Source organism: Nycticebus coucang, chromosome 8 (genome assembly GCF_027406575.1).
Source record: "Nycticebus coucang isolate mNycCou1 chromosome 8, mNycCou1.pri, whole genome shotgun sequence".
NCBI classification, from domain to species: Eukaryota; Metazoa; Chordata; class Mammalia; order Primates; family Lorisidae; genus Nycticebus; species Nycticebus coucang.
Window position 1 is genome coordinate 2,911,097 of NC_069787.1, and position 26,155 is coordinate 2,937,251.

At 45.5% G+C, this 26,155-nt stretch overlaps 1 protein-coding gene across 1 annotated transcript in view; it reads left to right on the plus strand.

Moving 5' to 3' along the window:
* Nucleotides 1–793: 793 nt before the first annotated feature.
* Nucleotides 794–26,155, plus strand: part of RAB7A (RAB7A, member RAS oncogene family) — a 78,919-nt gene continuing 53,557 nt past the window's right edge. Inside the window, exon 1 of the mRNA XM_053599359.1 lies at nt 794–1,026. The gene's annotated coding sequence lies outside the window, so the exon portion shown is untranslated. The remainder of the gene's footprint in view (nt 1,027–26,155) is intronic.

Here is a 26,155-nt window from a genome sequence, read left to right on the forward strand (position 1 = left end):
TTGAAGATGGAGATAAATGTTCTGAGCGGATCTTGAGGTATTCAGATGGGGCTGGGGCTTGGGAGGCAGCTCCAAGCTTCAGAAAGCCTCTGTGTCTTTTTCCATCTTCTTGGGCTATCTCCTCCACCAAAGTATTCTGGTAATGTCTAATTCTCTGCCTTCTCTATCACCAAGTCATACAACCGGTGGAGTCATTTGCAGTCTACAGAAGGATTACAACTATCGTCATCAGACAGACCTGGAGACCTGGGCTCACATCCCGGCTTTACCGCTTACTGTGTGAGCCAGGTCCAGCAACTGTCTGTTCCCGATTTCAGTTCCTTATTTGTAAAATGGTTACATTCTTTGCTTAAGTAGTTAAAATAAGGACAAGTGGTGTCTTTCCAAGAGGGATACTACTGGAATAAACCATTTACCTCCCAGCCTCTCTGCCCTGGCATTCTTCTTCTTTTATTTATTTTTTTTCCACTGCTAAGATAGGATTTTATTAGACAGAAAGGAATACAGAAGGACTAAAAAGCGCCAGAGCTTCTGGCAAAGGGAAAGGCCCACGTGGGACGCCTCCCACATGGGTTCCCCTGGCATTCTTTATGCTGGGGTAACGGGATGGCTGAGGATTCGGTTTGTGGGTACAACATGGCACCGTCCAGCTCCTTGTACAAGCCTCAAAGATGGCGACAACCACTGGGGGCAGACATCTTTGTACCACGTGACCCGGGCCCAGGCCCGCGGCGGCCGGAACGTGACCCAAGGCGGAGGCGGGGCTTCTCCCCCGCACTCCTGGCGTCCAGCGTCTCGTGACAGGTACTTCCGCTCGGGGCGGCGGCGGTGGCGGAAGTGGGAGCGGGGCTGGAGTCTTGGCCATAAAGCCCAAGGCGGCGGCGGCGGCGGCGTTGGAGACTGGGAGATCGCGGAGGAGTTCCCTCGAGCCGGAGCTTGGACTTATCAGTTCTGCCCTCCGTTGCTTCCTCCTCGGCGGGAGCCTTTGCGACGCGCCCGGCCGGAGCCCGCAGCGCAGCGGCAGTGGTGAGCAGCGGGCCCAGCCCGGCCGACGGCCTGCCCCATCCCCCTCCTCAGCTCCTCGCTCGCCAGGACCGCGTGTCCTCCCTGTCCTGGGCAGGTCTCGGCCCAGCCCAGGCCTCGAGGGGAAACTAGGTGTCGTTCAGGCACCGAGAACAAGCCCAGACCGCGCCCGGCCAGGGAGAGGTCAGAGGTCGCCGGGTGTGACCTCTGGCCAGCTTGTCGACCTCAGGCTGTTTGTCGCGGACGCCGTGTTTACTGGTGACATAGATACCGGAGCCCTGAGGAGGGCTCCTGACTTGGGCGGCCCTGCGCTGCGGCGGGGCGCGCTAGTGGAGTTCCTTAGAGCGGCGAGCCAGAGGCGGTCGGAGCCCACCCCCTGACCGCAGCCGCCTCCGGGGACGCGGGCTTCGGCGCTGCCGCCTGGGAGGGCAGCGTCCCCATCTGTCTTCTCACCTCCAGTAGCCTGACCCTGTTAGTGGGAGAGGTTCCCTGGCGGCAACTGAGTCAAGGCAGTGAGTCAGGTCACGTGCTCTGGGCTCGCCTGAAGCGCTTGTGTACCTGAGAGACGCCTCTGGCTCTGGCTGACCGGCAGCTTCTTGTCAGGAGCATGTTGCGATAAATCCTTAAAGAAGTTTTCAAACTTAGTGGAGGAAATACGGTGGTTGGGTGGAGAGCTAGGTTTGCATTCTGATCGCGTTGGTGGCCTCTTAACTGCATTCATTTCAGGCTTGATCCCTAATGGTGCAGAAAATGGGACTATTGAGAATGGCTGCAAACATTTGAGCGTTTAATGTGTGCTGGACAGCATAGCGAGACCTTTACACAGATTATTATGTTTAATTCTCTGAACAACCCTCTGAAGTACCAAAGCGATGCCCAGTTATATATAGGAAAATTGAAGAACAAAGAGGTTAAGTCATTTGTCCAAGGTCAATAAAAGTTAGGAAGCAGAGGGTCAAGCCTTAGCTGTCAGGACTCTAGAGCACGGTACTCATTCTGTAGGTGGTACTGTAGGTGGACCTAAAACTTGTGATTTATCTTTGGCTAGTTGGTATCTGTCCCTCACCGCCTGCCTCCACCTCCTTTTTGGTGATGTCATTTTGAAAGCCTCCGTAAAACATTCGGTTTGCAGTTGTTACTTACAATACATATTACATGTTTCGTAGCGTAGCATGGTGACAGTAAGTATAGAGTTCTTGAATATTAGCAAGGTACTTAATTGCCGTTTGAAAAACTTTGCTACCTCAATCTTCTGTCAGTTGAATTGGGGCTGGCAAACCTGCCAAGTGAACTTTTCTTACAACTTTGTTTGGTGAGTGTCCAGCCACTTGTCTCTTCCTTACTGAAAATACTGCATCTTTGGATTCTAATAGAACAGCCCCTTGTCTCTTCCTTGTGACTTAAGCAGCTGATTAGCCCCATGATTTCTCATCCAGGGATTAATAGTGTCCTTTTAGTGTGTTTCCCTTGTCAAACTTGGGAGAATTTGTTCAGATGTGAATCTGAGAACTGGGGGGCAATGTATGAGCACTCCTGAAGATACTTTGCAAGCTAACACTTAGTGTTCACAACCCTGTGGTAGTCTCACTTTTTTTGTTTTTTTTTTTACTTTGCTACCCATCTTAATATATTGAAGTGTGTAATAAATACTGTAGCCATATACAGTGTTTGGGTTTTAGAGGAGAGTAATAATAAGCACCTTTTCGTTCATCCATGAAATATTTCAAGTATCTACCACGTGTCAGGCATTACTGGCTGTTGACTCAGGGAGGTGGGCATGGTTTTGGTCCTCAGTGAATTTTGAAATGGTGCTTTATCGTGGCCAGGAATTCTGTTGAGGAGTGACTTGGCTGGTAGAACTTGAGCCTTTTGGAAAGAGGAGTGATTTTTCATCTCTGCACATGAATCCATGGTAATCCACACAGTCGGGTGTCTGACTGACTTGAAGGCTTTGTTGATTTTAACAACAGCTTTTGCATGATTTGCCTGTTGAAAGAGTATAGGAGATAATATTACTGTTTCTAATTGATCGTTTCTTTGGGAGAGTTACCTTCAGCACTGAACTTGTTTCTCCTTTTGCTCTAGTGGCATTTTTTGGTTCATTCAAGAGAGTGTTCGTGTTACTGCCATTGCATTGCACTGCAGTGTTTTGGAGCAAAGCTCCATTTGGCATGATGGATTTTTTTCTTCAGTGATAAGAAGTTTAATATAGCACCTACCAGGACCAGTACCATTCTAAATAAAACTCGATGCTACCCCATCTCCCACAAGTTTCGAATTTTCTCCTTTAAAAGGGGATTTGGATAGAACGGCATGAGTAAACAGACAGAAGGGCGGGATGTGGGAGAATGCACTCTAAAAATAGTTGTATTAGTATATTCCTCCAGGTAGTTGTTGGCAATCAGCTGGGGCAATTTTTTTTCTTCTTTTTTTGTGCCACCTGCGCCTAAGCTTACAAACGCCATGATCAAAGAGCATTGCTTTATGGTAGATTATGGCTTTGAATCAGTTTTTGACCCTAATGCCAAGTGAAGCACAAAGTTTTGGTTATTGGATTAGGTTTGTTTTGTTTTGAGACGTCTCACTCTGTCACCCTGAGTAGAGTACCTTGGTGTCATCATAGCTCACAGCAACCTCAAACTCTTGGGCTCTCAAATGATCCTCTTGCTTCAGCCTCCCCAGTAGCTGGGACTACGGGCACCTGCCACAACAGGCTAGTTTTTCTGTTTTTAGTAGAGAGGGGGTCTCACTCTTGTTCAGGATAGTCTCAAACTTCGAGCTCAAGCAGTCCATCTGCTTCGGTCTCTGAGAGTGCTGGGATTATAGGCATGAGCCACCTCACCCAGCCATATTTGATTAGCTTTTAATAAGTCTATAAAGAGATCTGCACTAATGAGATTTTTGCCTTTACATTTAGTGTTAGTTTGTGTGCAAAGATGTAGCAGACCTAGACCACACACATGTCAGTTGTCACAGGCACTGTTCCTGTTAGGAATTTGACATAGATATTTTACTGTTTTTCCTATGATAGATTGTCTAACTCTCCACGCGTATAATTGGACAAATATGATGAGATAGTTTGACCAAATACTGGACTGGGAACTTATAGGCAAGGTTTTCCTGGGGGAGTAAGGAGAAGGGGTACTAAAAAAGACTGAACGGTGGTCCCCTTGGCACTGATGTCATCTTCTGAAGGGGACCGAAGGTCTGGAAATGAACTGTTTCCCCCTCCTCCATTTCTTGGCTGTTGGCTTTCTGCTGACTCTTGTCTCCCATGTGAGGTTGCCATTGTGTTTCAGGCATCCATTTCTTTGTGTTATTAAACCTTTATCTGTTAATACCATGTGGTAGATCCCTCTGTGCTTCGCAGGAACGTTTTGCAGTGTGTTGATCTCTTCATTTATTTGCTCTCACACCTTCGCTCTATTCTGTTTTTCCTTCACACATACAGCATTAAAGACAGAAAAATAGTTTGTCTTTATGTATTAAGGCTTTTGTTTCTGGCCAGGTACAGTGGCTCATGCCTGTAATCCTAGAACTCTGGGAGGCCAAGGAGGGTGGATCCCTTGAACTCAGGAGTTTAAGACCAGCCTGAGCCAAGAGCGAGACCCTGTCTCTACTGAAAATAGAACAAAAAAACCTAACTGGGCCTTGTGGGGGGCTTCTGTAAGTCCCAGCTCCTTGGGAGGCTAAGACCAGAGATCTCTTGAGCCCAAGAGTTTGTGGTTGCTGTGAACTATGATGCCACATCATTCTAGCCAGGGCTACCCAGGGCCGCAGAGTGAGACTCTGCCTTAATAGTGGTATATGTGGTCAGTGTGATTTGTGAATCAAAGGTAAAGTGATGTGGACAAAACCAAAACAGGCATTTTAGCAGTGTCTTTGACCAGTTTCAATTTTAATACTCTAGGCTGTGATTTCAATAACAAATTTAAGAGTAGCTATTTGCAGAATGTCTCCTTGGAGGAAGAGGAAAACTTGGCAGTTGGTTCCAATGGTGACCTACAGTACTGGCCTTGTTTATTTGGTTGAAGATGTAGTACTTCATGTGTGGGGACTCAAGTCTCTGTTTTGGTGACATCATCACTGCTGTGGAGATCCGTCTGCCTGACTCTGCTGTCCATTTCCTGGTTGCCTGGGACTGCCTGCAGTTAGGACAGAAGAAAGCTGAGAACCATATTAAGGGGAGCCCAGGGACCTGGGCGGTGTTAGGAATTCTGCGGCCTTGCTTGGCCTATATGTCTTGCTTGTTTGTATTACTGCTTCCGGATAAAGGAAGGAGGTTCTCTGTTCTCCCCCAGCCTTTCAAGTAAAGATGGCTTGATTCTTACCACTAGCTTTCTGGGCATTCACCATATCAGTTCTGTAGTCCTTTAAAAATTACTTAGTGAACTCTGTCTCTAAAAAAAATTATTACTTAGTGAAGTAGATTGTTAAATCATTGATTTTCAATTTTTATTTGTACATGTAGTAAAAAGTTGATTTCCATTTGATAAACTTTTTAGTTTGACAAAGCTTCTACGAAATTAAGTTTAAACAACACATCATAGACTTTATGAAAAATAGTGCTTCTTACATAGGGTATTACATTTTTTTTTTTTCCCTAACCACTGCACCATCAGGGATTACATACCGTATTTCATCAGCCTACCAACAATTCTCTGTGCACTTACAGTCCTGGGGAACCCTGAAATCACTCCAGGTTAAATCCTCTGACCTGCACCATGTTGATGGTTGTTAAAAGAGCATTAATTGTCACCCAGGCAGGAGTGCAGTGGTGGGACCATAGCTCACTATATAACCTTGAATTCCTGGCCTCCAGCCATTTTAGCTTTCCAGGTAGCTGGGACTACAGGTGCCTAGTACAGTGCCTGGCTAAGTTTTGTATTTTTAGCAGAGATGGAATCTCAAGCTTGCTTAGGGTGGTCTTGAACTCCTGAGCTCAAGTCATCCTCTTGCCTCGGCCTTCCATAGTTTAGGATTACAGGCATGAACCACCGTGCTGGCCTGTAGAACTTTATACAGTATTCTCCTTTAAATACTTTTTAATATTTGTGTAGTGCTTATAGTTTACACATGATTTCGTTTGGTGTTCTTAGCTATTCATTGAATCTTTTGGAGTTAGCTGAGGTTGGGTGCTTACGTGCCCACCTGGAAAGCAAATCTAGATATGTTAAAACTCAGCTCAGTGATTTTTGCTGCCTGTGTGTAATACATGAGTGCTCTAAAGGCCTTAGCGTGGTAGTTCATGCCTCTTGCCTCAGCCTCCCAAGCAGCAGGGACTACAGGCTTGTGTCACCATGCCCAGCTAGTTTTTCTATTTTTAGTAGAGACTGGGTCTTGCTGTTGCTCAGGCTGGTCTAGAACTCCTGAGCTCAAGCAATCCACCTACATCAGCCTCTCAGAGTGCTAGGATTACAGATGTGAGCCATCTTAATGTATACTTTTTTTTTTTTTTTTTTGCAGTTTTTGACTGGGGCTGGGTTTGAACCTGCTACCTCCGGCATATGGGATCAGCACCCTACTCTTTTGGGCCACAGGCGCCACCCAATGTATACTTTTAATATAATGAAACTGAACCCTCCTAAGAGGGTGTGTGCATTTAATCGTGGAGGAGACTGGATGTTCTTGCCTTTGGCCTGTGGTGCTTCTCCTAATAGACACACTCATTGATGCGAAGATGGGGATCATGGGATTAGCTGTTTTTTTAATAATGCTTAATGGTGGACAGGTGAAGAACCTGCTCTGTCCAGCTCCAAGTTGAGATTTATTACCATGGTAACACTGGATAGGTAACTCATTGCCTTTGTTTTCAAGTAATTTGTCATTTCTTTTTTTTTTTTTTTTGTAGAGACAGAGTCTCACTTTATGGCCCTCGGTAGAGTGCCGTGGCCTCACACAGCTCATGGCAACCTCCAACTCCTGGGCTTAAGCGATTCTCTTGCCTCAGCCTCTCAAGTAGCTGGGACTACAGGCGCCCGCCACAACGCCCGGCTAAGTAATTTGTCATTTCTATATTTTAGTAAACATATGGATACAGAAGAGTGTACAAATAAGTGAACAGTCTGTAGAACTTTCACAAATTCAGATGCCCCCTTGTTTTTCCTTCAAATCATTACCATCCCCTTGCCCCTGGGTGATGAGTCTGCTGATTTGTAACTGATTTGTACTCCCACCCTGTGTTCTTCTGTGTCGGGTTTTTTTGACTCAGTTTTTTTGGTAAGACTCAGTTGTGTGTAGTTGTAACTCCGTTTTCATTGCTTACATTCCATTTTGTAATGTTTCATAGTGTTAAGTAGGAAGACTGAGTTTTAGGATATGTATCTACGTTCCTTTGCAAGGGCTGCCCTGAAAGATACCACACACCTGGTGGCTTAGACAACAAATTTATTTTCTCAATTCTGGAGTCTAGAAGCTTGAGATCAAGGTGTTGGCAGGGTTACCCAGTTTCCCTGAAAATAAGACATCCTCTGAAAATAAGACCTACTTAAAGGAAAGATAAGACGTCCCCTGAAAATAAGACCTAGCACATCTTTGGGAGCACACCTTAAAATAAGACACTGTCTTATTTTTGGGGAAACAGGGTAATTTCTTCTGAAGTCTTTTTCCTTGGTAATAGATGCTGACTTTCTTCCCTGTATCTTTATTTTTATCTGGTCTTTCCTCTATATCTGTCTTGCTCTTGCTGGTGGGACACCAATCATATAATGACCCACCCTAATTTAACCTTTTAAGGTTTTTTTTCTTTTTTTTGGAGGCAGATTCTCATTCTGTTGCCTTGGATAGAGCGAAGTGGTGTCATAGCTCACAGTAACTTCAAATTCCTAGGTTCAAGAGTTCTTCTTGCCTCAGCCTTCCAAGTAGCTGGGAGTATAGGTACCTGCCACAACACCTGGCTAGTTTGTCTGTTTTTGGTAGAGATGGGTCTTACTCTTGCTCAGGCTGGTTTCAAACTTGTGAACTCAAGCAATCTATCCACCTTAGCCTCCCAAAGTTCTGGGATTACAGGCGTGAGCCACCACACTGGGCTTTTAATTATATTTTTATTTATATTTCTTTATTTTTGAGACAGAGTCTTACTTGGTCACCCTTGGTAGAGTGCTGTGGCGTCTTAGCTTGGAGCAAACTTAAACTTTTGGGTTCAAGTGATCCTCTTGCTTCAGCCTCCCACCTAGCTGGGACTACAGGCACCTGCCACAACGCCTGGCTATTTATAGAGACGAGGTCTTTCTCTGATTTAGGCTGGTCTTGAACCTGGGAGCTCAAGTCTCGAATCTGGGAGCTCAGGCAGTCTACCTGCCTTGGCCTCCCAGAGTGTTGGGAGTAAAGGCATAAGCCACCACACCTGGCTATTTATTTATTTATTGAGATAGAGTCTCACTTGGTCACCCTTGGTAGAGTGTCGTGGCATCTTAGCTCACAGCAAGCTCAAACTCTTGGGCTCAAGCGATTCTCTTGCTTCAGTCTCCCAAGTAGCTGGGACTACAGGTGCCAGCCACAGTGACTGGCTATTTTTTTTAGAGACTGAGTCTCGCTCTTGCTCAGGTTGGTCTTGAACTCATGAGCTCAGGCAGTCCACCCACCTCGGCCTCCCAAGTGCTGGGATTACAGGCGTGAGCCATTGTGCCTGGTCTTATTTTTATAGATACAGAATTTTGCTGTATCTAAATTTTGCTGTGTTGCCCAGGCTGGTGCCTTTAAAGTGCTAGGAGGGATTAAAGGGGAGAGAGCCACTGTGCCTGGTGGGAACCTTAATTGCCTCTTTTAAAGGCTTTGTCTCCAAATGAGTCACATTCTGAGGTGGTAGTGGTGGTTAGGATTTGAAGGTATGAATTTGGGGGGAATACATTCAGCTCACAACAGTGTCTTCTGATTTAATAGATAGGGCCAGATTTCAAAAGCTTTTTTTTAATACCAGTTTATTGTCCACCAGCAGTATATGAGAGTCGCAAATATTTGACATCCTTGTTAGTACTTGTCCTTTTCTTTCTAATTTTTGGCCACTCTGGTAGGAATCTGTTTCTTTATGGCCCCTTGGCTAGTGTTGGGACGCCGCGGGTGGGGGTGGGGGGGGGAGGTTGAGGAGGTTATTCCTGGAGCAAAGTGTGTCATAGTTTGAGACTGCCTCTTGTTAAAGGTTACTTCAAATCTGTTGGTGTTAGGAGATCAGAATGGCTTTAGTCTAGCAGTGAGAGAGCAGTTAGTCCTCCAGAGTTGTCTTGTAGAATTGTGTGTATTTATAATCTGGACCCCATCCCTGGTGGTGGAATTAGCCCAAAGAAATCATCCGTAGGGTGTAAATGTAGCCATGGTAGACAGTGCTTGCATTCAAACTTATTTTGGTCAGACACTTGAGACCTCAAAGTAAAAGATTCCATCCATATATGCTATTCACTTTAAACCTTAGTTTGATTGAAATAACATTACATGTCTTTGTCACCAATTTTAACCCTTTTTTTTTGAGACTGAGTCTTTTTTTTTTTTTTTTGTAGAGACAGAGTCTCACTGTACCGCCCTCCGGTAGAGTGCCGTGGCGTCACACGGCTCACAGCAACCTCTAACTCTTGGGCTTACGCGATTCTCTTGCCTCAGCCTCCCGAGCAGCTGGGACTACAGGCGCCCGCCACAACGCCCGGCTATTTTTTGGTTTCAGTTTGGCCGGGGCTGGGTTTGAACCCGCCACCCTCGGCATATGGGGCTGGCGCCCTACTCACTGAGCCACAGGCGCCGCCCTTTGAGACTGAGTCTTAAGCTGTCGCCCTGGGTAGAGTGCCGTAGTGTCATAGCTCACAGCAACCTCCAACTCTTGGGCTCAAGCAATCCTCTCGCTTCAACTTTTCCCTTTTTAGTAGAGATGGGATCTTGATTTTTGCTCAGACTGGTCTCAAACATGTGAACCACCACACCTGGCCAACTTTAAGCCTCTTGAGGGCAGGGATGGCTCCTGGAATGGATCTTGATATATTACTGAACTTTTTTTTCTTTTTTAAACATTTATTCTTGTTAATTTTCTTATTTTTTTTATTTTTTTGTGTTTTTTGGCCAGGGCTGGGCTTGAACCCGCCACCTCCGGCATATGGGACCTGCGCCTACTCCTTGAGCCACAGGCACTGCCCATATTACTGAACTTTTGTTTACAAAGTTTTCAATTCTAGGCTGGGCTTGGGGGCTTGGGGGCTTGGGGGGGGCTTGGTAGCTCAACACCTGTAATCCTAGCACTTTGGGAGCTGAGGCAGGTGAATTGCTTGAGCTCAGGAATTAGAGACCAGCCTCAGCAAGAGCAAGACCCCATCTCTATTAAAAGGAAATAGAAAAAAACTAGCCAGGCATTGTGGTGCACACCTGTACTCCCAGCCACTCGGGAGACTGAGGCAGGAGGATCTCTGGAGCCCAAGAGTTTGAGGTTGCTGTGAGCCGTGTGACGCCACGGTGCTCTACCCCAGGGCGACAGTGTGAGACACTGTCTCAAAAACAACAACAACAACAACAACAAATGGAGCTGGTACCTGAGTCAGACAGGATGCCAACAGTTAAGAGAACTGGAGCTGGAACAGAGCTGAAGGCAAGTGGCAGGAACCAGCATGCAGGGAGCAGGGAACAAAGGGAAAGGTGAGCAGAGCAACTCAGGGCAACACAGCCTTTGAATAAAAGAACAACAAAACCAGGAAGGCAAAGGGGAAACAGTTTATGGAGGATTTCTACCAAAGGCAATGGAAAAACACAGGGTTCTGAAGATAGGGAAGGACCATGCATAGTGCCAGGGGTAGAGTGCCAGCTACTTGGAAGGCTGAGGCAGGAGGATCGCTTGAAACCAGGAGTTCGAGCTCAGCAATGTAGTGAAACCCTCACTCTAAAAAAATAAAAGACAGGAAGAACAGGGCCCAAGGAATTCCATAAGAACATCTGGCCGCACTGTATAAGAAGGGTGGGGGAGTAGGAGGGTGGTGGGAATCAGTGAAAAGGAACTCGGTCAGTCTGCAGAATTACAGCCCTGAGAATGTGGAAGGCAGGGGAGGGCTCAGACTCGATTTTATTTCTTTCATGCCTACTTGGTGTACAGGATGCTTCAAGGCATACGAATTGAAGTTATGACATTTGCTACTTAAAAGAAACAGATTTCTTAGGATTGGAAGGTGAATTAGTGAGTGAAAATGGGCAGCTTGCGTCCAGAACTAAGCTCTGTTTAGCATTTAAATTACCAGCTTTCTGGTACAAGAACCTACAAATGAGGGGTTCTTTTCCCCAATAGCTGTCATATTTTACAAGCCAAGTATGATAATAGTACTGTTTCCCAAATATTTCTAACTCTCTGCCTTCCCAATCTATGGGAGGATCGTAGTGTTTGCAGGATTCCTTGTGTGGTGTGACTTATTTTGCCCAATGAACTTTAAGCAGAAGTGACGGGAAGTGATGTGTCATTTCTGGGCTGGAACATTTAACTGTGGAGCCAAGAGCTTCCAATAGTTCTTTTTCCCTTTGCCAGGACAGCCAGCAATATTCCATAGTGCAGCTGCTCCTTGCCTATAGAAAACCCATACTGTTTTTGACTGTTCGAGGTTGTTACTACTACAGCATAACCTAGCCTATTCTGATCTTGCTTGAAAACTCACCACATGAAAATTTATATTTCAAAAGAAACAAAATAGTCAAAGCACCCCTCTGTAAAAAAAAAAAAAAAATTAAATACAACTGAATAGTGAAAGTTACAAAGGCTTTTATTCCACTGAAGGTGCTATCACTCTTCTCACAGTTATGAGGGTTAAAGAAAAGTCTGTCGGGCGGCACCTGTGGCTCAGAGGAGTAGGGCACTGGCCCCATATACCAGAGGTGGCAGGTTCAAATGCAGCTTTGGAAAAAGAAACGTCTGTCAACTTGGAATACTGAATGCCAGTCCCAGGCCCATTATTTGACAGCTCCATGATACTGAGTGAGACCCTTTAGTCTGTTTCTTTATCTGAGAAAATAGGGTGACAAATCAAATGCTGCAAAAATTTGTGAAACTTAAACAAGGTACCAGGTAAGCTCTGTTAAGTATAAAGAGATTTTGTTTATATACTATATATAGTAATACTTTGTTCAAAGTACTGCATTCCTGCTAGGAAGGGGAAAAAAAGGGCAGTTCTCACAAAGGAGTTCATTGCTTAGAAGGCAGTTCTCATTAAGCGGACTTTGCCTCCTGATCAGTAGATTCCTGGATATGGTGCTCTCACTGTTCTCAAGCTTTCTAAACCTCCAGGTACCAAACCAAGTTAAGAGTATTATAAAATACCAGGATGATGGGGAATTTTTTTTCTGTTTTCTTCTCAGTAAGATAGACTGGAAAGCAGCCAGTAAGCAGACAAATACAGAAGAACTATTTTCAAAAGCTCAAAGCTTTTGATGTCAACCCTAGATTATCTCAGGCATTTAATCTATAAAAGAGGCTGCCCATGAATGCCTAAGAGGAGCCCACAACAGGGTGGCTGGCTAGCTAAAGAGGAAAACCAAACTAACTGTTCTCTTCCTCCATCCCATCCCCCAAACCAGCTTTTAACTGCTGTGAGAGCACTGCCGAGGAAGCACTTCTCTGGAGATCCAGCACAACGCTTGTAATACTTCAGTCCTGGCCCACTAAACACTTAAGACAATGTTTCTTTAGGCGAATTACAGCGTCAAAGTCTTTCCTCATCCATAATTGGGGTGCCATACACCTTAATAGAGTTGCAAGGTTCAAACAAGAGGATCATGCCCTGTCTATTCTGGTTTTGTTGGGTGAAGCTGACCTTGTTAAATGTAAATACTTCACAATGGCATTGTAGTGCCTGCTCTCCTCACCAGAATCTAGTTCCCATAAACACTGTCATTTCCAAATTGTTGGTACTGCAAACCCTGCATCCATTCATTTGCTTATACCATTCCCTCCTATTATAATGGTTTCCCTAAGTCTCATTTCCATACCAGTTTAACCAAAAATTCACTCAGCACATCACTAATCATCTCAGTCCCTGAACAACACTAGCATTTTATAAACTATTTTTATGATTCTCATCAGCTCTGTTTTTAAAACTTCCTGAACCTCCATTTTTTTTTTTTTTTTTTTTTTGGACACAGGGTCTTGCTTTGCTGCCCAGGCTATAGTACAGTGATGTGATCATTACAGCTCATTGCAGCCTTGAGTTGGGCCTAAGTGGTCTCCTGCCTCAAACCTTTCAAGGAGTTGGGACTACAGATACACATCACCATGCTTGGCAAAGTTTTTTTTTTTTTTTTTTTAATTTTTGTACAGATTGGGTGGGGGGGTGTATCACTATGTTGTCCAGACTACAACTCCTGCCTTCAAGTGATCCTCCTATAGTGCTGGGATTATAGGCGTGAGCTCCTACACCTAGCCAGGACTCTTATTTCACGTTCTCCCCCAGCTGCCAGCGGTGCTTTCTTTTTTTTTTTGTTTTTGTTTTTTGGCCGGGGCTGGGTTTGAACCCGCCACCTCCAGCATATGGGACCGGCGCCCTACTCCTTGAGCCACAGGCGCCGCCCCAGTGGTGCTTTCTAATAGCAGACAAGAAACATAACTTACATACTATAAACAGTGAGTCACTCTGCAAAATTAGAACTGGGAAAGAGTCTCACTTTGTCGCCCTCAGTAGAGTGCTGTGGCGTCACAGCTCACAGCAACCTGCAGCTCTTGGGCTTAGGCAATTCTCTTGCCTCAGCCTCCCAAGTAGCTGGGACTACAGGCACCTGCCATAATGCCTGGCTATTTTTTTTGTTGCAGATTGGCTGGGGCTGGGTTTGAACCTGCCACCCTCAGTGTATGGGGCCAGCGCCCTACTCACTGAGCCACAGGTCCTACCCTATTTTTCCTTTTTAGACAGTCTTACTCCATTGCTATGGGGGGAATGCATTGGGGAGTGCATTGGTGTCATAGCTCACAGTAGTCTCAAACTCTTGAATTGGAGAGATCCTCTTGCCTCAGTCTCCTGAGTAGCTGCGACTACAGTCATGTGTCACCACACCTGGCTGTTTTTTTTAGTAGAGATGGGGTTTTGCTCTTGCTCAGGCTGGTCTCTGAGCTCCTGAGCTCAAGCAGTCCACCTGCCTTGGCTCCCAAAGTGCTAGGATTACAGTCGTGAGCCACTGCAACCGGCCACCAGCTCCATTTTTAAAGCTTTTCCTGACCACTTCAGCCCCTACTATTCTCTCCTATTGAATCCCTGTGACTTAACTGTAGAATTTGTATGTACTTTCCTACTCTAGGAGAGGGCCTTGAGAGTAGATCCCAGGCTCATTTATCTATTTTTCCTCAGAGGTTAACCATTAGAAAGAAAGGACTGAAAGGATATTCCCCAAGTGGGTTTTTTTTCTTTTCTTACCTTTTTTTTTTTTTTTTTTTTTTTTTGAGAAAAGAGTCTCACTCCATTGCCCTGGGTAGAGTGTGGTGCCATCCTTGTAGCTCACTGCAACCTCAAACTCTGGGACTCAGGTGTTCCTCCTGTCTCAGCCTCCTGTGCAGCAGGCACTTGGCATGATGCCCATCTAGTTTTTCCTTTTTTTTTTTCCAGTAGAGATAGACTTTCACTCTTGCTTAGACTGGTCTCAAACCCCTGAGCTCATGCACTCTACCTGCCTTGGTCTCTCAGAGTGCTAAAGATTATAGGTGTGAGCCACCACACCTGGCCATCCCAAGTGGCTTTTTTTATTTTTTAGTGGTAAGATAGTATTTTATTAGACAGAAAGGAATACAGAAGCAGAAAAAGCACCAGAGCTTCTGACAAGGGGGAAGACCCAAGTTGGAATATCTCTCTCGGGTTCTTTGTCTAGGGCTAGGTGGCTTGTGATAGATATATATCCATCTGTTCTGATGCCTGGAGGGAAAAAAAGAAATGCCTGTAAATTGTTCATGTTGTTTAAAATCGGTAGGCCAGAACCTATAGGATTCTGGTAGCGTATGGCTCTTGAGGGTGTTACTAAGCTTTAGTCTACTGCTGAAAAAGGAGAGTCCTTAAGATCCTTTGATATTTTGACATTTCTCTGGCTCTTGGACATAGGCTTTTTGCATATCCTCACTGGCAAGTTGACACCATCAGAAGCTTAAAAGATCCTGATAACCATTTTAAAAGCTATCTACTACATGTAGCCTTGCCCATTCATTTCTCTATGAGAGGGAAGGGTGACCTCACTGCTAGATAGTTAGATTTTTTCCTTAAAAATTGAACTTGTTTTTAAATTACAGAAGTACTGTGGAAGTCTTAAAGTAATATTCTCTATCCTTCTGTATAATTTCCTTAGGGTATAGTGAGTATATGTATTTAAAATCTGATTTTCATTACCACACAGTCTTCAAGAAGGTTGTACGGTTATACTTAACATTTGTCATTTAAGAATTTAATTTATGGCCGGTTGCAGTGGTGGCTCTCGCCTGTAATCCTAGCACTCTGGGTGGCCGAGGTGGGTGGATTGCTTGAGCTCAGGAATTGGAGACCAGCCCGAGCAAGAGCTAGACCCCATCTCTAAAAAAATAGCCAGGCATTCCCAACTACTCAGGAGACTGAGATAAGAGAATCACTTTAGCCCAAGAGTTTAAGGTTGCTGTGAGCTATGATGCCACGGCACTCTACCAAAAATGAATGAGACTCTGCCTCAAAAAAAAAATTATTATTATATATAATTAATATAATATAATAATAATACTTATTATTTTTTTTGCAGTTTTTGGCTGGGGCTCTGTTTGAACCCGCCACCTCCCTTAAATGGGGCTGGTGCCCTACTCCTTTGAGCCACAGGCACCGCCCCCCAAAAAGAATTTGTTTATATAGTTGCCAATTGTCAATTTTAATTTTGCCAGTTGAATGAATGGGAAAAATTTGAATGATAACCTCATTGTTTAAGTCTTGTGTTTCTTTGATAGATTAAGTTTTTTGTTTGTTTGTTTGCTTGAGACAGAGTCTCACTTTGTCACCTTCGGTAGAGTGTTGTGGCGTCACAGTTCACAGCAATCTCAAACTCTTGGGCTTACATGATTCTCCTGCCTCAGCATCTCAAGTAGCTGTGACTACAGGTGTTGGCCACAATACCCAGCTATTTTTAGCGATGGAGTGTCACTCTTGCTCAGGCCGGTCTCAAACTGGTGAGCTGAAGCAGTCCACCCGCCTCAGCTTCCCAGAGGGCTAGGATTACAGGTGTGAGCCACCTCACCCAGCCAGATTAACCTGTTTTTTTTTTTTTAATTGTCATTTATGTTCTTTTGTTAATGGTTCTTATTCTCTAAAGCCTCAGTAACGCCTCCCCTCTTCCATTTATAAACTTCGTATATGGCCAATATTTTGATCCTTTTTCATGTGGCAAATGTTGTTCTTGGCCTGTTTCTCTTGGCTTGGTTTGGTTGGCGGTGTTTGTAGTATGGTCCCTTTTCTTTTTTCTTTTCTCTTTATTTTATTTTTTTGAGACAAAGTCTCACTTTATCACCCTCAGTAGAGTGCTGTGGCCTCATAGCTCACAGCACCCTCAAACTCGTGGGCTCAAGCAATCCTCGTGGCCTCAGACTCCTGAGTAGCTGGGACTACAGGCGCCGGCCACAACGCCTGGCTATTTTTTGGAGGCGAGGTCTCACACTTGCTCAGGGTGGTCTTAAACTGGTGAGCTCAGACCATCCACCCACCTTGGCCTCCCAGAGTGCTAGGATTACATACAAGTGTGAGCCGCCATGCCTGGCCATATGGACACTTTTCTGTAGTCACATCTGTCTATGTGAATTTGTTGTTGTTTTTTTTAGTTTTATATTATGCTTAGGCTGTACCCACCCCCAGGCAATAAAAACAATATTTTCTTGTGGTACTTAGCCTCCGTGGATTTTTTGTATATGATCTGATGTCAGAAATCTTTTTCCAGATGCATAGTTGTCCCAGTTATTTTGTATTGTCATCCTTTCTTCACTGACTAGAAATTTTTTATCACACACTGATTTCCCACCTACATATGTCTTCTTTAAACTCTGTCTCAGGGACAGTAGACTGTCTTATTTGCATCTGCCTCATAAGTGAGGCCATTTCCCGTCGTGCATAGAACTGTACCGAGTTAGGCTCCTGTGTATGTTGCTTCCATTCTCCCTGTCCCTTGCCTTAGTCCCTTAGTCTGTTAGGCAGAGTCATTCATCAAGACATTTAGAGGAAGCCTTTCATAGAGTGAAAAAGCCAATTTTTCCCCCTCCCCCCAGGGATGGGGACCTGCAGCCTCAAGGCCCCCACTTGTGTCACTCCAGATCCCCAAATGTAGCCCTTTGACCAGATCCAAACTTCATGGTTTTATAAAATTTGGATTTCATCAAAAGGCTGCACTCAAGGATCCAGAAAGGCCCACATACAGTTCTTCAAATGCTAGAAGACCTGATTTCTGACCCCCAAGGAGCCCTGGGTTTGGCAAGGCTGTTGAATATACCTTTAAATTTTTTATCCCTACTGCCTTGTAATGGATTGTAAAAAACCTTGGAAAGCAAGTATTAGATTTGTAATGTATGTTCATCAAGCTTATAAGCATTTCATGCTTTGCCTTCTCTGGTCTTTTTTTTTTTTTTTTTCTTTTTTGCAGTATTTGAACATACACAACTATTTCATAATCTGCATTCTACATGGAGTTTTACTGTTAACTGTTGTCTAACTTTGACAAATTAGATTTTATCACTCCTGGTGAAGGGTTGTTAATGGCAGATTCTATAGTTATGTCCCAGGCTTTGCATTCATTAAAAGTGTTTCTTGGGCCAGCCTGGTAGCTCATGCCTGTAATCGTAGCACTCTGGGAGGCTGAGGGGGTGGATCACCTGAGTTCAGGAGTTTGAGACCAGCCTGAGCAAGAGCAAGTTCACACCTCTAAAAAATAGCCAGGTGTTTGTTGTTATGTCTGGTATTGAGAGGCTGAGACAAGAGGATCACTTGAGCCCAAGAGTCTGAGGTTGCTCTACCTAGGGCATCAGAGTGAGATACTGTTTCAAAGAAAAAGCAGCGCATGTGGCTCGGTGGGTAGGGCACTGGCCCCATATACCGAGGGTGGCAGGTTCAAGCCCGGCCCCAGCCAAACTGCATCAACAACAAATAGCCGGGTGTTGTGGTAGGTGCCTGTAGTCCCAGCTACTTGGGAGGCTGAGGCAAGAGAATTGCCTAAGCCCAGGGGTTGGAGGTTGCTGTGAGCTGTGACGCTACAGCACTCTACCAAAGGCGATAAAGTGAGACTCTGTCTCTACAAAAAAAAAAGTTTCTTATCAACTAGGCAGAGTAGCTTGAATACTTCGAGCTCAGGAGGTCTAGACCAGCTTGAGCAAGAGCCAGACTCTGTCTCTACTAAAAATAGAAAAATTAGCCTGGCATTGTAGCATGTGCCTGTACTCCCAGCTACTTGGGAGGCTGAGGCAGGATGATTGCTGGAAACCACAAGTTGGAGACTACTATAAGCTGGGCTGATACCACAGCACCATGTAGCCTGGGCAACAGAGTGAGACTCTGTCTTTAAAGACAATGTTTCTTACCTGCCTTATTGATTTTAATAGATAAACAGGGGATTAATTAATTTTCACAGATTAAGAGTATTGGATAAGTTTATTTTCATGGCTTTTGCAAGAATGTAAAACAGTTAGAATTGGAAAAATGACCACCTTTTAGATAAGAAAAAGTATACTCAGTCAACCAAATCTTCCCTTTTTCCCTCCTTACCTTTCAAAGACATAGTAAATTATTTCCATATGCTGTTGTAGGAAATTCTGTCTGCGTGTTTCTGTCCAGCTGTTCTGCCAAATGGCTGTGTTTTGTGGCTTGTAGTTCTACGAGCCCAGAATGTCATCTGAAGTTGTAGAGCACCCATGATCTGCTGTGGGAGGGGAAGCGGGTTGTCTCCACGAAGGGTGGAACCTTAGCCGTAGGTTTTTGTTAGCTAAGTTTGGAGATACAGCAGTATTAGAGTCCCCTAGTGAGTGTGTGTGAGTGGGAGGGGGACGTGTGTTGGTCAGCCCTGCAATGCACCCCCATCTCTGGACAGATGGTGTGTACAGTTAATGAATAACTTCACCTTTTTAGAGGCCAAAAGCAAACAGTGAATGTCAAGATCTGAGAAGTGAGTTGGTCTTTCTCCTTCCAACTGCTGTGGTAGGGAACACCCCTAGCAATAGGGGAAGTGAAGTGTACTCTATGCAGGCACCCAGGGGATGCGTTGTCAGTTGCTGTGCTAGGGAAATGCCAGAGGACGGAGACACTTCCTGCCCTGGAGGAATTTTTCCTCTTGGCTACTTGGCATGTGAAGAACCACCAGAAGAGCATGACATACTATGAAAAAATTTAGGATTTGCTAGTAGGCTTCAGGACAGTTTACTTTGTTGTGAATAGGTAATGATACACTTAATAAATCCCACTGTCATAGAAGGAAACCTTGGAAACAGTTCTTTGTCCTACATCAATCCGTGCCTACCCAGAGTCAACACTGAACCCTGTATGATCGATGCTTTTTAATCTACAAAAATGAGACTTTGCTATGAAAAATATAAGCTGTTCTGTACCCTCCTTTTAAAAACCATGTAGTATACCTTTTTAGTCTGAATGTCCTAGTGTGGCTGCCTCAGCTGGGATATGTCTTTGAATTGAACTAGGGGTGAGGTGCTTTTTCTCTGCTTAGATTTTCTGGGCTGAGAAGGGGTGCATACAGGGGACGGGAGGAGGAATGGGCATGTGACCTTCGGAATATATTAATATGGCAGAGCTGAAAGCAGGATGTCCAGGTCAGCGGACATTGTTGGGCAGTGATTTGACACGATAAATAGGCTTTGAAAGTGAAGGGAGAAAATGAGCTGACTACAGTAAGAAAGCAAGCCTGGTAAGCAGTACCAATGGGATGATTGCAAGTGGGCTTTGTGCTTTCAAGTATGTCACTGTTCAGGAATCCAGGTGGGAAGGACTGTGATGTGGCTGAGAACAAAAGGTTTGGGGTACTTGCTTTCACAATTAGCCACATACACTGAGGGTGGTGGGTTCGAACCCAGCCCAGGCCAACTAAACAACTGCAACCAAAAAATAGCCAGGTGTTGTGGCGGGCGCCTGTAGTCCCAGCTACTTGGGAGACTGAGGCAAGAGAATTGCTTAAGCCCAAGAGTTAGAGGTTGTGTGATGCTGCGGCACTCTACAGAGGGCGGCATAGTGAGACTCTGTCTCAAAAAAAAAAAAAAAAGATTACAGTGAACTATGATGACACCACTGCCCTCCATCACTGGGTGACAGAGCAAGACCTCATCTTAAAAACAAACAAAAAGCGGCTCGGTGCCTGTGGCTCAAGCGGCTAAGGCACCAGCCACATACACCTGAGCTGGTGGGTTTGAATCCAGCCACGGCCCGCCAAACAACCATGACGGCTGCAACCAAAAAATAGCCGGGCGTTGTGGCAGGAGCCTGTAGTCCCAGCTACTTGGGAGGCTGAGGCAGTAGAATCGCTTGAGCCCAGGAGTTGGAGGTTGCTGTGAGCTGTGATGCCATGACACTCTACCCAGGGTGGCAGCTTGAGGCTCTGTCTAAAAACAACAAAAAAATCCGGAGACCTATAGTAAAATTTGTCAGTAGGAGGTTGTCCAAGCCTGACTCCCAGCCTCATTCAACAGCTCTGTCCTGTGTGCTCCTATCACTCGCTTCTTTCTGTCCAGAATGCCTCTTCTCCATTTCCTGTGGTTATACCTGTTCATCAGCTCACACTGAGACCTGCCTCCTTCAGAACCCGCCCCTGCCCCCTCCAGCAGCATGTGTAGTATCGTACCTGTCCTCCATGGGTACCTGTGAGCAAGTGACTCTACCATCTTCCCATCTAGGCAGAAAGGTCCCATGGTGGGGCTGGGTGCGCCGGCTCATGCCTATAATCCTAGCACTCTGGAGGCCGAGGTGTGTGGATTGCTTAAGCTCAGGAGTTGGAGACCATCCTGAGCTGTCCTGGTTTCTAAAAATCGCTGGGCCAGCGGTGCCCATAGTTCAGTGGGTAGGGCGCCAGCCACATGCACCGGAGCTGGTGGGTTCGAACCCGGCCCAGGCCCGCTAAAAACATCAATGACAACTGCAACAACAAAAAATAGCCAGGCATTGTGGCCAGTGCCTGTCATCCCAGCTACTTGGATGGGAGGCTGAGGCAAGAGAATCGCTTAAGCCCAAGAGTTTGAGGTTGCTGTGAGCTATGATGCCACAGCACTGTACTGCAGGCGTCAGCTTGAGGCATTGTCTCAAAATAAATAAATAATAAATAACAAAATAAAATAAAAATAGCCAGGTATTGTGGTGGGCGCGTATATTCCCAGTTACTCAGGAGACTGAGGCAAAAGGATCACTTGAGGTTGCTCTAACAAGGGTGACGAAATGAGACTCCATTTGAAAAAAAAGTCTTCATGGTAGTATCTGTACCTGATCCATCCCAGGGAGCCCAGTGGAGCTTGGCCAGGTGCCCAACATGGGGGCTTCCTAGAGAGGAAACAGGACGTTCAGAGACCCTGCAAGATGATTGTATCTGCCAAACTGGACCATTCGATTTATGTAGTGGGAAGGGCCAGCTGGGATGGAGGGTCGGACAGATCATGAAGGTCCTGATAGTTGACTAAGGAGCTGGGACTTGCCTTTATGGGAGTGAAAGCCAAGGGTGGATTCTAAACTAAGGACAGCAGCATTGGCTGAGCACATGTTGGGCTGTTAATCATAAAGAAAATCAACACTGGGAAACAATAGTACTCCTCCCCTATTCCCAGGTCACTTTTGCTTGCTCTGGTCCTGCTCTTAAGGTGAAGGGTAATCTTTTTTTTTTTGCAGTTTTGGGCTGAGCTGGGTTTGAACCTGCCACCTCCAACATATGGGGCCGGTGCTTCACTCCTTTGAGCCACAGGCGCTGCCCAAGTGAAGGGTAATCTTACTAGACTGATCAGATTCTAGGACTTTCCCTGGCCACCATTAATTGTTAGTGGGCATGTTAGAAAGACTGTGAACCCATGACTGCCGGCTAAGCAGGAAGAGCAGGGGCCTGTCTGGACATTGCTTAGGCTCCTGAGGAACCCACAAGGACGCTCCGTGATGGGTGTCTGCAACCACAGATTCACTACCTAATACAGAAGGACATACCAGCTACTGAAAAAACTGCTCTTCTCACCATCCCCTCCGTTTCTCCAGGCTGCTATTTCTTGCCTAAGTCCTCCCTATAACACCCCCAGCCCCCACTTCCCACTGAAGGATCCGTTGGATCCTGAAGGGTTCAGGTTGGCTGAAAGGCCCCTATCTTGCCATATCTCAGTCAGAGGGATTGATTTATCTGCTTGGTTATTTGGGGGGTTGTGTTTGTTTTTTTGAGACAGAGTCTCACTTTGTCACCCTCAGTAGAATGCTGTGGCGTACCCCACGGCAACCTCAGACTCTTAGGCTGACGTGATCCTTTTGCCTCAGCCTCCCAAGTAGCTGGGACTACAGGTGCCTGCCACAACACCCAGCTATGCTTAGATTGATTTTTTTTTTTTTTTTTTGGCCGTTTTTGCAGTTTTTGGCTAGGGCTGGGTTTGAACTCGCCACCTCCGGCAAATGGGGCTGTCACCCTACTCCTTTGAGCCACAGGCGCCGCCCAGCTATGCTTAGTTATTTTGAAATATACAACACATTTTTATTTCCTTTTGAAAAGTTTTACCCTCTCCTCAGTAGTAGCACCCCACCTCCTCCGTCTTATCTCTCACCTGCTCCTCAGCCTCAGCCTCTGGTAGCCATCATTCTGGTCGGTACTTGTATGAGGTTAACTTTTTTAGATTTCACATGTATGTGATATGGAATTTGCCTTTCTGAGGTGATTGATATGTTCATTACCTTGCCTTAATCTTTCCTCATTGTATGCATATATCGAAACATCAGTTGTACCCCATAAATGCACCCAGGTATGACTTACCTATTAATAAAAACACAAGCACGGCAAACGTGGCTTGCTTAACTGCCTCACATACTTGGTTTCTTTTTTTTTCTTTTATTTGGCCGAGGCCAGGTTTGAACCCACCACCTCCGGTATATGGGGCCAGCGTCCTACTCCTTGAGCCACAAGTGCTACCCCACATAATCTCTGTCTCAGCTGTCCACCAGTTTCACTGGATCCACTGTCCAGGATAGCTTTGCCAAGGTGATGCTAGCCTGGTGTGTTTGGCTAGGAACTGGATGGCTATGAAGATATCTTAATCCACAGGTCAGCAGAACTCCACCATCCTCCACAGACTGTACTCTGAAATCAATGTAACAAAGGCCCTGAATTACCTCCAAAACCATCCAGAAATCCTTTTTGGGCCAGAAATTTCATGAAGCCATGGCCACATACCTGATCCTGGGCTACAGGAAACTCGAGATGGAGAGTTCCGTTATCACTATGAAGCCATCGTCTTCAGTGGATCCCACCAACAGCTACAATCCTTCCCATCCCTCCAAGTTCATTCTACTTTCTCTCAAAGGTCATATCCCAGGTGGCACCTACTCACTCAGGTGCTCAGTGAGTAGGGCACCGGCCCCATATAAAGAGGGTGACGGGTTCAAACTGAGCCCCGGCCAAACTGCAACAAAAAAATAGCTGGGCATTGTGGTGGGCAACTGTAGTCCCAGCTATTTGGGAGGCTGAGGCAAGAGAATTGCTTAAGCCCAGGAGTTGGAGGTTACTGTGAGCTGTGACGCCACAGCTCTCTACCGTGGGCGATAAAGTGAAACTCTGTCTCTACAAAAAATTAGAAAATAAATAAAGGTCATATCCCAAACTAAAAAAACAAACAAACAAAAAAAGCTGTGAGCTCAGGCAATCCACTAGCCTCAGCCTCCCAAATGCTGGGATTACAGGTGTGAGCCACTGCGCCCGACCTTTATAGAGAACATTTTAATTCCCTTTTCAATTCCTTCTGTGTATATTCTATAGTTTCTCCATGGTTTCCATTGAGGTTACATTTAACATTCTATGAAGTTACGCTACCCTGATGTGAATTTTATCAGATTAACTTGGGGTAACTTAAACTCTGCTTCTATAAGGCTTCAACTCTATCCCCTTTAGTTACTAATAACACTAATTCACATCTCTATGCACTGTATGTACAAAACATACATTTATATTCTCCATAAATGGGATTAATGCCTTTCTTTATAAAGGGGCTTGTGACAGGCAAAATGGCTCATGCCTATAATCCCAGCAACTTGGCAGGCTGAGGCAGGAGGATCACTTGAGCCCAGGAGTTCAAGTTCTGCCAGGGCACACAGTGAGACCCACCCCTAACCCTTTAAAAAAATAAAACAAAATAGGGCGGCGCCTGTGGCTCAGTGAGTAGGGCACCAGCCCCCTATGCCGAGGGTGGCATGTTCAAACCCAGCCCCGGCCAAACTGCAACAAAAAAAATAGCTGGGCGTTGTGGTGGGCGCCTGTAGTCCCAGCTGCTCGGAAGGCTGAAGCCAGAGAATCGCTTAAGCCCAGGAGTTAAGAGGTTGCTGTGAGCCGTGTGACGCCACGGCACTCTACCCAAGGGCGGTACAGTGAGACTCTGTCTCTACAAAAAAAAAAAAAATAAAACAAAATAAAAAATTTTAATGGTAGGATACACTTCAGGGAGTGCAAGTTAGTTCCTTCAGCCAAGTAAGGACATGGCAACACAGCACCGTTTTGAAGGCAGAGCTCAAGTCCTCGCCAAACACACAGTTGCTGGCACCTTGACCCTAGACTTCTCAGCCTCTAGAACTATAAGAAAAACATTTCTTTTCTTTATAAATTCCTAGTCTTAAGTTATTTTGCTACAGCAACATGAAAGGGCTAAATCCAGGCATTTCTTCCTCTGTCTTTAACAGCTGTGCCAGATACAGCATTCTTTGTTACCTTGGATAGAGTGCTGTGGCGTCACAGCTCACAGCAACCTCTAACTCTTGGGCTCAAGTGATCCTCTTGCCTCATTTTTTCTAATGTAGTAGAGACGGGATTTCGCTTTTGCTCAGGCTTGTCTCAAACTCGTGAGCTCAAGCAATCTTCCCATCTCGGCCTCACAGAGTACTAGGATTACAGGTGTGAGCCACTGTGCCCAGCCAGACAGCTGTTTTTATTTTATTTATTTATTTATTTTTTAGAGGCAGAATCTCACTTTCTCGCCCACGGTAGAGTATCATGGTGTCACAGCTCACAGCAACCTCCTGCTCTTGGGCTTAGGTGATTCTCTTTCCTCAGCCTCCCGAGTAGCTGGGACTACAGGCGCCCACCACCATACCCGGCTATTTTTTTGTTGCAGTTTGGCCGGGGCCGGATTTGAACCCACCACCCTCGGTATAAGGGGCTGGCGCTCTACTCATTGAGCCAGGAGCCGCCCGAGCTGGCTGTTTTTAGAGATGACGTTTCCCTTTCACTCAGGCTGGTCTTGAACTCGTGCGCTCAGGCAGTCCACTGGCCTCAGCCTCCCAGAGTGCTGCAGTTACAGGTGTGAGCCACCACGCTCGGCCTCTAAAACACAAATTTTAAGAAAGAAAAAAACTATTAAAATTGTAATACTCAATATATTCTGATAACAGAAGATAAATACAAGTCATGTTTACTTCTGCAGTTACAAGAAGTACTCAGAGTGGTTACCATCAGTGTCCAGATAATTCCAGTTATGGCAAGCTATTGTTTGAGCAACGCTGACCAAAATGTCCACTTGTATCACTGCACATGCTGGTTCAATTTCTTCCTGAAGTACCATGAGATTAGCGGTTTTCTCTGGTGCACCACATCCTTTAAGGTCCCCCATAGGTAGAATTCAAGGGCTGTTAAGTCAGGGGAATATGGGGGCACCTCAACCATACCTGTTCCCCACACACAGCACCATGTGTCTCAGACTTATCGTGGGTGTGTGCACTTGTTCGGTGCATTGAAGTTCTGCTGCATCCTCACACCTCCATTGTCTTTGTACTTCCATGACATTCTCAGATTTCAGATACCAATACCACTTTAAAAATGGTCTTGACTCCTCAGAGGAGAGCTGTGCTTCCTCCGTTTTGACTGTTGCATGGTGAACCTAGGATTCATTTGATTAATGCCATCTTTTGAGGGAAGATAAAATAGATTTTAAATGAAAAAAGCTTACAGGCTCGGCACCTGTAGCACAGTAGTGACGGTGCCAGCCACATATACCAAGAGTGGTGGG